General features: G+C 37.3%; 1 pseudogene; it reads right to left on the reverse strand.

The window, feature by feature from the left end:
* Nucleotides 1-3014: 3014 nt before the first annotated feature.
* Nucleotides 3015-4087, reverse strand: LOC112670175 (fasciculation and elongation protein zeta-1-like; annotated as a pseudogene).
* Between the last annotated feature and the right edge of the window lie 12330 nt (nt 4088-16417).

Consider the following 16417-nt stretch of genomic DNA (forward strand, 5'->3'; position numbering starts at 1 on the left):
TTTAAAATTTATTCCAAAATGTCACATCAAAATTTTATTAATTTTCAAACAAAAAATGAATAGAGAGCATGAATAAAGGAAAAAATAATAAAAAGTATAATAAAAAAAAGTTAGGGACCTGGACAGTCAGAAGGTCTGGAAACAGAGCAGTCCTATTGTGAGTATTTGTTTTCTGTGATCAGATCAGTGAATTCTTGAATCTTTGGATTTCAGGTTCCTTCTGGAGCTACATCATCATGTAAGTTACAACTTCATAGAGACAGTGTTTTTTTTTTTAAGATTTCATTTATTTATTCATGATAGACAGAAAGAGAGAGAGAGAGAGGCAGAGACACAGGCAGAGGGAAAAGTAGGCTCCATGAAGGGAGCCCGACTTGGGACTCAATCTTGGGTCTCCAGGATCACACCCCAGGCTGAAGGCAGCACTAAACCACTGGGCCACTGGGGCTACCCAAGACAGTGTTTTAAAATGGCAACCATTCTTGTTTCTCAGGATATAAGCAAAGAAAACAAGACCCTCTTTTCCCAACAGTTATTTTAGGACTATATTTATGATATGTCTACAATCAAGGACTTTCTAGTCACTTCTAAGAAGAGGGCATAAGCTTTTTTCATTGTCTGGGAATAACAGTTTCCATCACATTATTGTCACTGAGTAACTATTGAAATTCTTCTAGGATTTCCTTTCATTCATCAAGTTTATTTCAAGAGTAATATACTCCTAAGACCAATTTATTCTTTCATTTTTCTCAAAATCTGATCTCAAGATGTAGACAGTTAGGAATCTTGATAATTCAGACCTAAGAAATGTTCACAGACCATCCCTCCAGTTCAAAAAAGAACTTTTATCCATTCTATAATAGACAACTTCCAAATGATCATATAAGAAGTGTGAATCTCAAGCTCAAATTATAGATAAATATCTCCAAATGAATTATAGCTCTAGTTTCTTCTATTTTTTTTACTTTTGATTTAAAATAATACTTTAATGACAACATACATATGTTTATTCTATACAGTTGAGACATAGTTTAATTAAAATAATTTTTTACAAGACATTAAATATTGGAGTGTCTATCATATTTAAGAGAAATTTTCCTAAGTGACAGCTTAAAACACATGTAAGGCCAAGGGCTGGAATGTATAAAAATACTCTCATAGAAATTATATTCTGGTAGAAAAAAATAATGTCTAAGAATTAGAATTGGAAGATGCCTTGAGGAACAGTGAAATCTCATCCTTGGTGAGTTTAAAGGAGTGGCTCAGTCAAGAATGCTACATAGGTCATTCTTGCATTTTTATTGGAGGCTGGAAACAAGGACCATAACCTCCCCTTCAACCATGACTATGACACTCATTTCTCAAATCCCTGGTAGTTGAGAAGGGTGATATGAAGAAATAATCAGGGAAGGGAGTGGAATATCTACTTAGCACCAATATTGTATGTGTACAATATGCTTTATTTCCATTTATTTAATCAGTTCTGGTGAGATGGACATTACACCATTTACTGATAAAAACATGAGATTCAGACCTAAGACACAGCAAAATAAATTTGACCTCTAATACTTCAGATTTCAAAATTCATGTTCGTTCTACACACAATACCACTATATATAATATAATTTCTTTACCCTTACTTTGCAATGACTACTATAATCTTGAATTATACTATGACTACTATAATCAATTGTCTTCAAGACCAATTTTAGAAAAAGATTTAAAAATAACTTCTGCCAACTCATTTTTCAATTAAAAAAAAAGCATCCTCGCATCCTCGAGGCATATGCCATTCCATTATGCTCCTTGGGAGCTCATTTCTGTATTTTAATGAGGATTGTGCATTACATGTGTTCAAGCCTGTTGATGGCTTGCTGGGCAAAATGTTCTCCAAACATAAGCACGGAATACTACTACTAGGCTGAACCAGGAGCTTCATTCTCATTTCAGAATCTCTAATGGCATCAAGCATAGTACTTTCTCAATAAAGAAGTAGTCAATTGAATCTGATATTATTACTGGGAATGTTAACAACATATGCTAATGAAGCAATTATATGATTTAAAGCCAATGACTATGAATTGATAAGCTGTGCTATCCAGAAAATTTATTTAACCTCTCTGAATCTAATTATTCATATGTAAGATATTAATCAATATTTACCTTTCAAGTTATTGTGAGTATTAAAGATAACTTGTGTAAAGTACCTAGGCTATTTCTTATCACATAGGAGGCACTTACTAAAGAGTAGCTATTATTATCCTTGATTTGTTAGATTCTTATTAGAATAAATATCTGTATGGGTTTGAAATTATAAAGCAATTTTTCCAGTAGTTCTGTTAGATGATTTATTATATACTTTTATTCCAGAAGGTTGACTACATATAACTTTCTGAAGGTAGTTCTATTTAATTGACTAAGAATGGCATTTTTCTAAGAAATGTAAAAAACTAAAATTTCCCAGATTAAGAAAAATACTACTTTTAGTATAGCCAGTGATGTATACAGAGCACTTAAACGGAGTTTAAAACATGATCTATGTCATCGGGAAACAGACATTATAGTTGGAATGACAAGATCAAAACACATAAAAGAATCAGAGAGTAATTACTAAAAAATACTCTACTGGTAATAACATGACAGATCTCAGAAAAGGGAGCCATCAGAGTGGGGTCTAGAAGCAAATATCTTGGATTAAATTCTTCCCCCATCACTGACTAGATATGCACAGGTTAATTAACTTTCTTTGTTTTTTTTTTTTTTTAAGTTAATTAAATGACGGTTTATTTCAAAATTAGTCTTAGGGTGTCCAAGGGCTGGAGCCAGACTACGTAAGGCGCGGTGAGCGCGCCCGCCTCCCTCCCACCGCGGAGAGGCCGCCACCGGCCCCGCCCTCCGTCCCGCCTCCGAGGATCCCTAGGACTAGAAGCCAACAGCTAAGGAGCCCGCGCGCTTGCTCATGCTTAATCCAGGTTAAGGTACACGTTGAAACACACGTCGGGGGGTACGTGGTGTCATGCAGTCCCTGAGATAGGATGACTCTTGCTCCGTGACCTCCGCAGCAAGGCTGCCCCCGAGGGCAGGGTGGGGTGGACAGAAACTTTTAAAGTGTAGTCCGGTTGCAAAGTGGGCACCTTCTCAGCATCCTCCTTCATGGCAAAGAGAACGTTTGCCAGCATCTGGAGATCTTCCCCCGCCGGGGCAAGGCTTTCTTCTCGTCAGGGCTGAGCGTGTTCAGATACTGTATGTCGGTTCCCGAGGAGCCGAAGGTCTGGAGGACGCCGCTCTGCAGACCTGCAGGCCGTTGGAGATGCTTCCAGCCGGAGCGCTTGAGGGGCCTCTGGCTTCCCTTCCCTATCCGGCTGCTCTGCAGGCTCAGACCTCTCCCTCCGCCCCTTCTTCGTCAGTTCTCGGGGCTCCTTCTGCTTCTTCTGAACCTCAGTGAGCACCGTGATGAAGGAGTTCTCTTCCTCCTCAAACTCCAGCTGCACCAGCTCCTCCGAGAAGCCGGGGTGGCGCCCTCCACCTGGTCCAGCAGCTCGGTCAGCTCCGACCCCGACATGTGCCTCAGGCCTTTGTAGGACCAGTCGTTGTTGAAGGTCTGGGTCAAGACCCGCATCTCCTGCAGGAGGACCGAGGCTGCCTGGGAGGAGGTTTCTCCCTTCTCCTCCTCTTCCAGAACCTCCTCTTCTTCCTCAGGGTCTGGGGAGTTCTGCATCATTTCTTCAGTCTCCTCAATCACCTGATCTGCTGTGAGTAGAGGCTCCTCATTGATGCCAGAATCACGTTCACTCTTCTCATCCAGCTCTTCCTCTTCTTTCTCGTGGATCTCAGTGTCAGAGCTGTTGCCATTCAGAGCCTCCATGTTTGGGTCCCTCCGGCCTTCTGAGAGTGAAGGGATGTAATTGTCTGTCAGAGCATCCCAAGCCTCCTCATCCTGCAGGGTCTCCTCCTCCTCTTGGATCTGGAACTGGTTCTTCACGGGAGCTAGGGTCTCCGTCTTGGCATTGTAGTTCCGAAAGCAGACATTGAGCTTCTCCTCAAATTCATTCACGAGGTCCTCCACGGACTCGAAGCAGTGGGCCCTCCATTATTGCACAGCAATGGGACAACTGCCACTTTCAGGATTCGTTTACCTGTGCGGGTCCTGGTGGAGGGAGGCGGGTTGCGTGGCTCAGCGGGACACCCCCATCCACCAGGCGGGGACACCCCCATCCACCAGGCGGGGAGCCGTGGTAGTGGTGGCAGCTGCGAGCCAGCGAGCGCTCCCGCGCAGCTCCGCCAGCTCCCGGCTCCACTCCCCTTCTCCACCCTGCCCCCTCCCTTTCTTTAGGTTTTGTAGAAGGTACACTCTAGAGTGATCACCAGTAAGTCATACTCTTGTATAATCTCCTCCCTTTGAATGCTTGCTACGAACCAACAGAACCCATGGATTTGCTTCTAATCAGTAGGATGTGGCAACAGTCAAGAAATGTTGCAGATGTAATCAAAGTTTTCTAATCATTTGACTTTAAGTTAATCAAGACAACCTCCTGCAAGCCTCAAAGAAGAAGCAAGACACTATGAGTTGTACAGCTGTAAGAAAACTAATTCTACAACAAACAGGTGAACATGGAAGAGGATGCCTGAGCTTTGGACAGGACTTCAGATCCAGCCAATGCCTTGATTACAGCCTTGTGAGATCTTGAGACTATGACCCAGCTAAGCCATGCTCAGACTCCTGTAAATATGAGTTATTAAATGTAGATGATGTTTTAAGCCAGTAAGTGTATAATAATTTGTTATGCAGCAATATAGGCTTCAATTTCCTCATTTGTAAAATAAGACTAAAAATAATTCATACTATAAAAGCTTGTAATTAAAATTTTGTAATGGCACCTATTATCAGATAAGCTTGATAATTCATATAACAACTCCATCACCAGTATCCATTTTAGAGAGTCCAGTTAAATATACTTGAGAAACCTGCAAAATTTGAGGCAGTGCTTATGCTTGTCCATAAATGAAAAACTGAAAACTTAAACTTTAAAATGTCAATTTTAAACACAAATAAAATAAACACAAATAGTTTGCATAATATTTTTTCTTTGCTAAAATCACAGACACCACCACAATATTGAAGTTGGCAATCAAAATCATGAAATCCTCTAATGACTGTTACGTAATAAGCTCCAAGCATGTTTTATATGGCTCATTCCAGTCATCAAAGCAAGGGTGAGAAGTACAGAAAGAGCTCTGCCTTTATATACTTTAGTAATCAAGGTTTCATATCATTGGAACAGGTCAACTGCTAGAGGTGGTCACCAGATTTCCCAACATTTTCTCCACAGAATTTGGAACAATTTTCACTCCACTTCAATCTGGTCACTGTACCAACTGACTACAAGTATACAGCTCATGTGAAGAAAAAATTTTAAATTTTAATCCACCTGTGAAGTGGTGAAGGCAGAGTCCTTGAATCAATAGAATGTACCCTGAAAAAAAGAAGTGCTTCTAAATTCTGTCCCTAATTTTTTACTAAATTCTAAATTCTGCTCCTGTATTATTTATAAATTCATTATTGTATAAAATTATAAATCTACTCAGACATCACAATAAATCAGCAAAAGGTTGAAATAATTACCAAGATTATTTGAAATATGGATTCATGCTCATTGTCATTAATGTTGAAACTCTCCCTAAGTGCATGATATATATTAAAATAGCTGATTATTATATGAAGAATTACTATTAGCAAGATCCAAAACTTAAATGAAATATTTGTAACATGTTGAAGGTAAAAGAAACTTAAATTTTTGAACCTAATACATGACAAAATTCCATTAAATATAATGAAAAATGTTTAGATGCTTCATTGGATGTTTCCCCCCAAATATTAAAAATTTAAAAGACACCACGGAAGAGGTAGTAATTCTTCTTAAAAGAGTAAGAATGGTCCAAATAATATCCAGAAAATTATATCATATCAAACCAAAATGCATATCTTACCAGAAAATATTATTAGAGGAAAGCAAATTTTCTAAAGAAACATGTATTAAGCTGATTACAAGTTGATTAATTACAAGTTGAGAGAAGTTTGTCACTAAACATTTATATAAATGTACAGGTTTTGAATATATCTTGGTTTATAGTACTTTCTAGATTCTTTCAAAAATAAACAGAGGAATATAGGTTTTGTGATCATCTTAAGGAAAGATGTACTAGATAAGATATATTCTTAATAGTGAATAATTGTGGAACAACAAAAGTTTATGGAAATCCACATAATAATATCTACTAATGATTTTAAATATATTATGAGGTAAGTTTCATATACAGTACCACATATGAAATAAATCTGCTACATCACATATAAATTATATCAGCAAACAAGTTGAAGGCAGAAAAGCATAAAATGCCAGTAGATACTATCAATGTGGCTAACATCATATAAAAAGACTTTAGAATATAATTTCTGGCCATGCAAATACTAGATTTCAGCACATACCTCCCAAGTATAACTAAAAAGACTATACATAACATTTTAAAAGTCCAGTTGAAAGCATGAGACCAAGAAGCCAGAACTTGAGCATCAAAAATTCCAGAAAGGAGAGAAAGGCATAACAGTAAAACCAAAAATGTGTTCTTCTTTTCCCTTTGAAGTATTTGCTGATTCATGAGCAGAGCAAGACTAGAAGATAAGAGATCAGAACAAAATGTCAGCTAAAGGACTGAGAAACTAGGAAGAGCAATCCTCAATTTCATTTTGTTAGAGAGACAAAAATTGAATTTCAGGGCTCATCAAGGAGATGAAGTCCCAGTGAATAGCCTGGCTCTCAGATGCAACCCCTGAAGGGTAACCCTAGAATAGACTGCAAATAGTTAAGGTCTTTAAAATACTGCAGTCCAGGAATGTGTTCTATCCTGACTGGATTAAGCTGGCCTGCCCCTACTCTCACTACTTAAAATAATCTAAAATTAATTTCCTCGCAAAGATATTATTATAATCATACATGATGTCTAGCATTCAATTAAAAATTACCACATATACCAAGAAACATTGTCAAGACAAAAAGAAAATAGAATATAGAAATAGACTGAGGGGTGATCCAGACATTAGAGTTAGCAGATACAGACTTTAAAATAGCAGTGGTTAAATGTCAAAAAAAGATGATAAGAGATTTTTAGAAGAAAAGTAGAATATATTTTAAAAATCAAATAGAAATTCTATAATTTAATATACAATAACTAAAATTAATAATTCAGTAGATAAGTTCATCAATAGATTGGGCCCAGTGAAAAGATGATTTTACTGAACAGAAAGATAGAAAATATGCAGATGAAAGCATGAAAAAATATGGAAAAATTAGAAAACAATATAAGAAATATATAGATTTTAATAAGTTCTGTGATACATACAATCAGTGTCCTAAAATGATAACAGAGAATGTGGCAGAAGTAATATTGAAACGATATGACCTAGAATATTCAAAACGGATGAAGGACATCAACTTACATAATCAAGAAGTGCTTTAAACATCAATATTTTGAAAAAATAAATAAATTCACACTTAGGCACACTATAGTAAAACTGCTAAACACCAAAGACAGAAAAATCCTAAAGATAGCTAAAGAAAACCAGCACATTATCTTCACAGGAGAAATAGTAAGCCTGGGCTGATCTTTTAACAGAGAAGGCGGGAGCCAGAAGACAATAAAAGGATATCTTTATAGTGCCAAACTAGAATTATATAGTCCATTAAAATATCTTTCAGAAATGAAAGTAAATTTGAGATGTTTTAGCCAAACAAAAACTAAGGAAATTTATCACCAATTGACTTTCCTAAAATAATTACTAAAGGAAATTCCTTGGGCAAATGGAAAACAGTCTTGAACAAAATGCAAGAAGGAATACAAGGTGGTATAAGTGACAAATATGTGGACAAATATAAATGGAGCGTGACTATACAAAACAATAATAATAATCTGCTGCATAGTTTAAAATACACTAAAATAGATGATAACAGTTTGGGGGAAAGGCAGAATGAGAATAAATGGACTTAAAGTATTCTAAGTTTCCAGCATAATCAGACAATTGATAAAAGTAATATTTTTTGTTTGACTGCAGTAGGTCAATTGTAAGTATTAAATAACAGAAGAAGGTATAACAGACAAGGTAATTGAAATTAAAATAAAAATATTTTTTTACTCATAAAGAAGATGATATAGTAAAATGATGGTTATGAGAACAAAATGGTGAATACATTTGGCATATTTCTCATATGTAAAATACTGCACATATCAAATGCAAGTATCTAACTCATATGTAAAATACTGCACATATCAAATCTGCGTATCTAACTTATGAATTTAAACAAAAACTCAACAAATTATTTCCCTTCCTAAAAAAATATTAAGTAGGAAGAAAACAATAAATTTGAAACAGAAATTAATAAAATAAAACACAACAATAAAATAAATAAAAATAAAAAAAATATTTTCTTCAATAAAGAAAATCAACACAACCAAAGGGTTTTTTTTTAAAGATTTTTATTTATATATGTATTGAGAGAGGGAATGACTATGCACATGCACAAACAGGGGGGAGAGGCAGAAGAAGAGGAAAAGAATCTCAAGCAGACTCCACACTGACTGTGTAGCTGCTGCAAAGCTCCATCCCCTGACTCTGAGATCATGACCTGAGTCAAAATCAAAAGTTGGCCACTTAACCAAGTAAGCCACTCAGGCGCCCCTTTTTAAACATTAGTAAAATGAATAAACCTCCAGGAAGATGGATTAGGGGAAAAAAAATGAAAAGAACATAAACTGTCAAAATCAGAAATACACAAAGATGATATAATCTCAGATTTGACAAATATTTAAAGGACAAGAGAAAATCATAATTTTATGCTCTGGGTGTTTTCTCTGACACCCCAACCAATTCTCTGATTCTCCAGATACCGAGTGGGTACCCAACAATTCATTTCAATTCTGACATTCTCTACCCAGAGTTAGTACAGACACCACAGGTTAAGGACTCAGTCTCACAAAACTGCCCCCACTCAGACACCAGTCACAAATCCAGTGCCATCCACACTTCTGACTAGCTATAAATCAGGTGTTCCTAGGATCCCCTTGTCAGTTTCAATAATTTACTAGAATAGCTCACAGAATTTAGAAAAATAGTGTACTTAGGTTTACTTTATTCATCCTTATTATAAAGGATACAACTCAGGAAGGGCCAAATGGAAGAGATATGTTCTCTACAAGGTATTGGGGGCCAGAGCAGCACTTTTTGTCATAGCAACAACTGAAAAGTACCCAAATCCCTATTTAAAAGAGTTAAGTAAATTGTAGTATATTCACACAACGGCATACTGTTCAGTGATGAGAATGAAGAAATCACAAATATTTATCATAATGTTGAGAAGACAAGGTAACGAAATACTATACACTGCATGATTCTACTTGTATAAGACGCAAAAAACAGGAACAACAAATTGATCTACATGCTGAAAGTCAGTACAACGGTTACCTCTGGGAAAGGTAATGACCACAAGGAATCCCCAGGGGAGCCTCTATAGCGTGCTAGTGATGTTCTGCTTCTCTACCTCATGCTTGTTTCATGGGTGCTTTTACTTTGCGAAAATTCATGAAGTTGAAACTTACAGTTTTTCTGAATGTAAGCTGGGCTTCAATAAAGAGTTTAAAAATAAAATATGATTTTAAAAATGGAATGGAACATATTTCCCCAAGGAAGTGAAGAATATGCCAACATATTTAACATACAAACTTCCAATTACTTTATTTTTCTAAATTACCTTCATGGCCCTGAAGGCATTTCAGTTTGGAACTCTTGTTGGGGGGGCATAATATAAAATACGAACCTTTTTTTTGTGTGTGTGTGTGGCTAGGCTTTATCTTGAGCTATGGCTTTGAAAATGTGAGATCCTAACTACTAATGTACTCCTTTATGGAATTTGCAAACATCCTTAGACTGTGTGGGGAAGGGATGGGAGGAAAGGAGAAATAACTTTAAACTAGGTCAGATAATAGAAACCTTGGTGAAGCCCACAGGTTGTTTCTCTTCCTTAATGATCTTCTGGATGAATATGTACAGTGGGCATTGTCCTATAACCAAGAATAGAGAAAAGTAGTCACTTTCTCCTGGGGCTGGCTCTACTATGCAGGGAGCAGAGACTTACAAGGAGGGCCAGGTACCCCACAGCCATCCTCATAAATACTAACAGGCTAGTGGCTTGAGAAATAACGAAAAGAGACACCACCCTCAGGAACACATTAGAGGAACATATCTTACTGCTCTCAGGTAGCCACTTAGAATTTTTGAAGTGGCAAAGTTAATCTAAAATATAATTTCAGTTAAGATTAATTGTAGATAACACGTAGGGCTAAACATGATCACAACTCATTTTCCAAGTTATCTGATTATCCTCTCATATGTATTCCAAATCCATGTTCTTACATCACCCCACTATCAACCTTCATCTTCACATGGCATTTTCTCTGTGTGCCTATTTGTTTTTGTATTCAAATTTCCCCTTCTCATAAGGACACAAGTCATGCTGGATTAGGTTCTACCCTAATAACCTCATCCTAACTAATTACACCTGCAATGGCCTTATTTCCAAATATGATTACATTCTGATGTACCAGGGATTAGGGCTTCAACACATGAATTGGAGGGGTGGGGTGAAATAGTCTGATTCATAACAGATCTTATTTCCGAAGAAGGTCACATGAACAGCTACTAGGGGTTGAGACTTCAAAATCCTTTTTAGGGACACAATTCAACCCATACAGCACCTATTCTTTTAGATGAATAGTACTTTAGGCCAGGAAAATTACCCCATAATGCAATCCACTCCTAGTATCTTCTCAGTCCCTAAGTAAATTCTAGGTGTTCATGGACTTTCACCTGCCATCTGTGTTACTTGTTACCATGTTTATCTCTTTGATTGCATCTCCCCGATGCTGTTTCAATGACCACTTGAGCTTTCTATGCCTTTGGGACAATGTGCATAAAGCTTTCTGACTTCCTTGCCCTGCATGCCTCTCCCTTCTCACATTATTACGCCAACCCACCTATGCCCACATGCACACATGGGCACAAAACACCCCTTACACCAGAACTCCACATACAAGAAAGATGAGGCCAGTTCTGTGGCCCAGGTGCTATTCATGTCCCTCAGTGTATCATCTGGGTGGAGCTGCTCATGCCATTCATGCTTATGTCATTCATGTTATGAAAGTGTGCTTCAGCTCCAACATATCTTTACCTGCTAGCACATTCTGGTATAACTGTGTAGACACAGGCAATGGATTTCAAGTTTTACCCAGTATTTTATTTTATTTTATTTTATTTTATTTTATTTTATTTTATTTTATTTATTTTATTTTATTTTATTTTATTTTATTTTATTTTATTTTATTTTATTATTTTGTTATTTTATCTTTTTGAGAGAGTGAGAAAAAGGGGGGAGAAAGAGAGTCTTAGGCAGGTTCCATGCTCAGCACAGAGCCCCACACTTGGGCTCAATTTCAAAATCCTGACTGAGATCATAACCTGAGCCAAAATCAGGAGTCTAACTGACTGAGCCACCCAGATGCCCCTTGTCCAGTATTTTTAAGACATTTTTTCTTTTTGTTTTGTTTTCCCTAACAGACAAGTAATGCTGACTCTGTTCTCTTCCTACAAAATGAATCAGAACATGCTTAAGAGTGACAGGATGAGTAAGGTACAAGAGTTTCAAGAAATTGGATAGTGCATTAAGCTACATCCTTTTTGTGTAAACATGAATGACAGTGGAATTCTAAATCCTCTCTTCCCACTACCACCTCATAAGTTAAGATCAAAGGAAAAATGCTACAATCAATAGTTATTATTAAAACATTAAAAGGCAATGTATTGAAGTATGAAAGAAAAAAATTATTTGTAATTGGGAAGGAAATTTAATTGTGCCCTCCAATTTATTGCACTTACAAGCTGGAATTAGAACAATTTCAGGTCACCAGTCACTTAACTCCATCGAATTCTAGTAAGTCGCATGTAATATTAATCCCAAGTAAAACTTCTATGCATTATGGAATAAAAGAGTCCTAATTTCCCAAAGAAAAAAGGTAATGCATTTTGGTATCATTTGAATGTCAGAGACTTCCTGCTCATAACTAGCAAGTTTCATGACACCTTTAAATTTTACAATTACATTTCTTTTTTTTAATTTTTATTTATTTATTCATGAGAGACACACAGAGAGAGGCAGAGGGAGAAGCAGGCTCCATGCAGGGAGCCTGACGTGGGACTTGATCCCGGGTCTCCAGGATCACATCCTGAGCCAAAGGTGGCACTAAACTGCTGAGCCACCCGGGCTGCCCTACAATTACATTTCTAAAATTTGTTGTCACAATCATTATATCCAGAATCCCATGCAGTTGTTTACTTAAAACATGCTCTCCACTTGACATTTGGGGGGAAAAAAGATGAAGACATCTCAAAGCAGAAAAAAAAAAATTATGACACTTCAGAGGGAAGATTGACATGATCAAGTCCTCTGGTAACTGAAAGAAGACCCTCAAACCAAGAAAGGTAGCCAAAAGATACCAAATGTAGAGGCAGTCTGGGAGGAGAGTTTTGGCAGGGCACACTGCCACATGGGCAGGTCATCAGGAAGGGTGGGATCCAGCCATGCAGGCTGGCAAGTGCTTCATGACGTGAGAGTTTGGGACTTGGGTTGCAAGGAAGGACTCCAGGTCCCAGAAAAGGTACTTTTGGAGAAAGGCAACACTTCACTTGTAGAGAAAAAAAAAAAAATAGTGCTAGAGGATAACCAAGGATAGATGCCATGGCATAGGAGACAAATGACAAGAGAGCGGCTTACAAAAAATGGAACACAAAAAGGCAAAGGTGGGCTAAAGGCAAGGATGCCTACTGCTGAGTCTAATCAGGGTCAGAATGGATCATAAAAACAAGCTGTCAGGAATAAGCAGCAGGAGATCGAGCTATAGAAAGAGGGGTGCCTCAGAGGCTGGGCTATCGGAAGAATTTGGTGATTATTGATTCTAATGTCCAAAAAACAATAGAGGGACCTAAGCCAAAACACATGGTCATCTCGGAACTCAGGGAGGAGTCTTCATTCTGCCTCTTCATCTCTCACTGCTTCCTTCTCCCTCTTCCTGCCTCCCTCTCCCGTTCTCCCTCTCAATCACTTTCTTACTCTTCTTGCCTTTGTCTCTAGGCTCTGTTTGTAAATATTTGATTTCTCTGGCCTGTTTGTCTTCCTTTCATTCCTCTTATGCCCTCCTTTCTCCCTCTCCTCTCCTCTCTGTCATCTGACCGCCTATCTTAGCATCCCCACACCATTCGACAGTCTTTTCACCCACCTACCTCTCTTACTATTCCTTCCTTCTCCAATCCTGGAGTCTCCTTCTACCCATCATATTAAAATGACATATTTTTCTTAATTTCATGTAGCTATTCAATGAAACTTTAAAATACCAAATTTAGAGAAGATCTTTAGGATGTTTTTAATATTTCTTTCTCATGAAAAGACAAAAGCAAATTATTTTCCTTCTAATGCATCTGATATGGGAGACTTTTTTCCCCTAAGAAGGGGAAAAAGAATCAGTGATTCTTAATAAGAAACAAAAAAGTTTCTCCCCTCACCCTTGTTTTCAAATTTCCTAAGTCATCATTTGAAAAAGTCTCACCAACAATGAGATTCTTTGTACATTATTAAATTCTATCATCTCATTGATTTACCATCTCTTTGTTATACCAGAGATAAAGAAGATGAGAATCTGACTCACTCTTATAAATGGTAACAATTATATTCATCATGGCTAGGTCTCTTTGAACATCACAAAGGAGCATCCAGCCCAATAATAGCAGTGGCCATACAAGCCGTGGTAATAAAAGATGATCTCTAAACCAATAATAAGTTCTCAGGGTACATTGTTCCCCCCGCACTGACCAGCAGTTTATTTTAACACAATAAGACCTCATTCCCAAAAGATGTAGGACAGGTAAAATGTAATTATTGCACACTTTATTTGTTCACTCAGATCTCCATGTGTTTTCTGACCTCTGATACTGAAACTGCCACTGAGGCTTATATTTCCTATTATCAGCTTGGCATTAGCAAGCTAGAAAAGGAAAAAGAAAAACAACCACAGCTTAGAAGAATTTATTGTCTGCCATAAGCGCTTGCATCAATGAGGCTGAGCAGCTGGCTCAAAGCTCTTATAATATCACCATCTGTAACTCAAAGGGAAAACGAGTATCTCTGATTTTTCAAAGGGTAAAGGGAGTACAATTGTATTTATTAGGTGTTCAAAAGCTTTGACAAGAGAGGCCTGTCAGACGTTATCAGCATGTGCCAGTTGGCACACAGATTGTGGACATATTGTCCATTTAAGTTGTCAGTATACAAGTCTCAACCAATGTTTGCAAATCTGCATAGCAAAAGCCAGTCGTTGTTGTCATGATCCCTGGAATACTGCTTAGGGACTGGTGTCCCCACTGTTTAAAACTTACATAGCAATGTGCTTTGCAGGAGAAATAAACAAAAATTTGTATAGACATGGTGGACCATACATTATTTCTACATGATTACCTTGGTAATATAAGAATTTGCTGGCTCTCCTTGCTCTAGAGCTTTCCCTATACTTTTTCTTCTCCATTTGACAACTTCTATCTTCATTCCTTCCAGGGCGCCCAGTTTTGAAGCTTCTTGGAATCTTTTGTGTCACTAATAAAATATATTTTATAATATAAGCCTCACTAACACATTTTAGTACCTGCATTTTTTCTTGAAACACAGGAAATATGAAAGAATACCCTAATAAATGGGGGAGAAAACAATGTTTTTTGAGGGAAAGATTATTATAAAAGATATCTGTTCTTTCCAAATAAATATATACTGTAAGACAATTCCAATCAAAGTCACAAATGATAGAATAAATGGCTTTTATGGCTTTCTTCACCTTTTTGAAACTTTACAAAATAATATTTAGAAAAATAAATAGGCAAGGATCACTAAGATTTCTTTAATGATGTTACCATCGTAATGAGGAGGAACTTTCTGTACCACAAATTAAAATGTGTTTTGTAGCTACAACAATTAAAATCAGTGTGGTACCTATGCAACAATAGAGAAACAACGGGACAGATTATTGGGACGCTAAATTCTATGCAGGCAGAGCTTGTGTGTGTCCTGTTCTGACGATTTTATTCATTCTGATATCTTCACAGTGCTTGGAACATAGTAAACATTTGTAGAATAAACGAGCTAGCATGGGAAAGGCAATATACATAGCATTGGAACATAAATACACATATACATACGTTCTGATTATCTTAAATCAGTGAAAAACAAATGTTTTATTCAAAAAGTGTTGAGAAAATCGCCTTTTAAGGAAACAATATACTGTTTTAATCATCACCTCACAGAATGCATGAATAGAACTTGACTTGATCTATAATTAAAGTGTAAAAAAGAATTCATAAAAACCTAGAAGAAAACAAATGATTACAAATTTTATCTTTGGATTGGGGATTGGAAGCTTTAGAGGTAGGGAAAGGAACCTTCAATGTTTTAAAAAATATATACCAGATGTCATAAAGAAAAGATATTTCCGCTATCCGCATTCAGAATCTCGGTGTATGGCGACATGCATACGCGCATCACAACTTTAGGAGCAGTCATTCACATGGGAAGGGTGTCTCTGCAGGACCGCTACACTCTCCCAGTCATTTTGGCCCCCTGGGGAATACCAGTTTAACTGGCAATATCTTAAGAGAGTTTTTAGTTTTCATTTATGGATCAGCATCATAGAAAGCCTATGTTCAGCTCTCAGATAGCTTAGAACAGTGGTTCTCAGAGTGTGGTTCCCAGCCACCAGCATCAGTATCCCCTGACCCTCACCAGACCTACTGAACCAGAAATACTGGAGTGGAGCCCAGCGCCTGTACTAGGGATGCTGAGATGACCTTAAGTCTGAGCACCACTGGCTCAGATGAAAGTAACCACTATCCACATTACAACTGAATCCACAACCTCTTCTCAGTTCAGCTCCACTTTCCTTACCACTGAGCAGCAGATATCATTTCACACCTAGTGGTCATGTTGTCCTGTCCCAGGCCCACCAGCCAACCAGCTCTTAGAAAATCATTGTTTATTAGCATATTCCCACCATGTTGGTTCCTGGGAAAATTTTCACAGTCCAATATGGGCAAGATCTAGGATTCATAAATCAAAGGTGAAGAGAACATTAACAACACCTAAAGTCTTATATAGCAAGCAAGGATAGGCTGAAGCAGTCAAAATCTAAATTTGTACCACGTGTAAATGAGCACACACACAAAAAAAACCTTATAAGAAAAAGAGAGAATACAATATATTACTTGATAGCATCAGAAATC

This window comes from Canis lupus, chromosome 25 (assembly GCF_003254725.2).
Source record: "Canis lupus dingo isolate Sandy chromosome 25, ASM325472v2, whole genome shotgun sequence".
Classification (NCBI taxonomy): domain Eukaryota; kingdom Metazoa; phylum Chordata; class Mammalia; order Carnivora; family Canidae; genus Canis; species Canis lupus.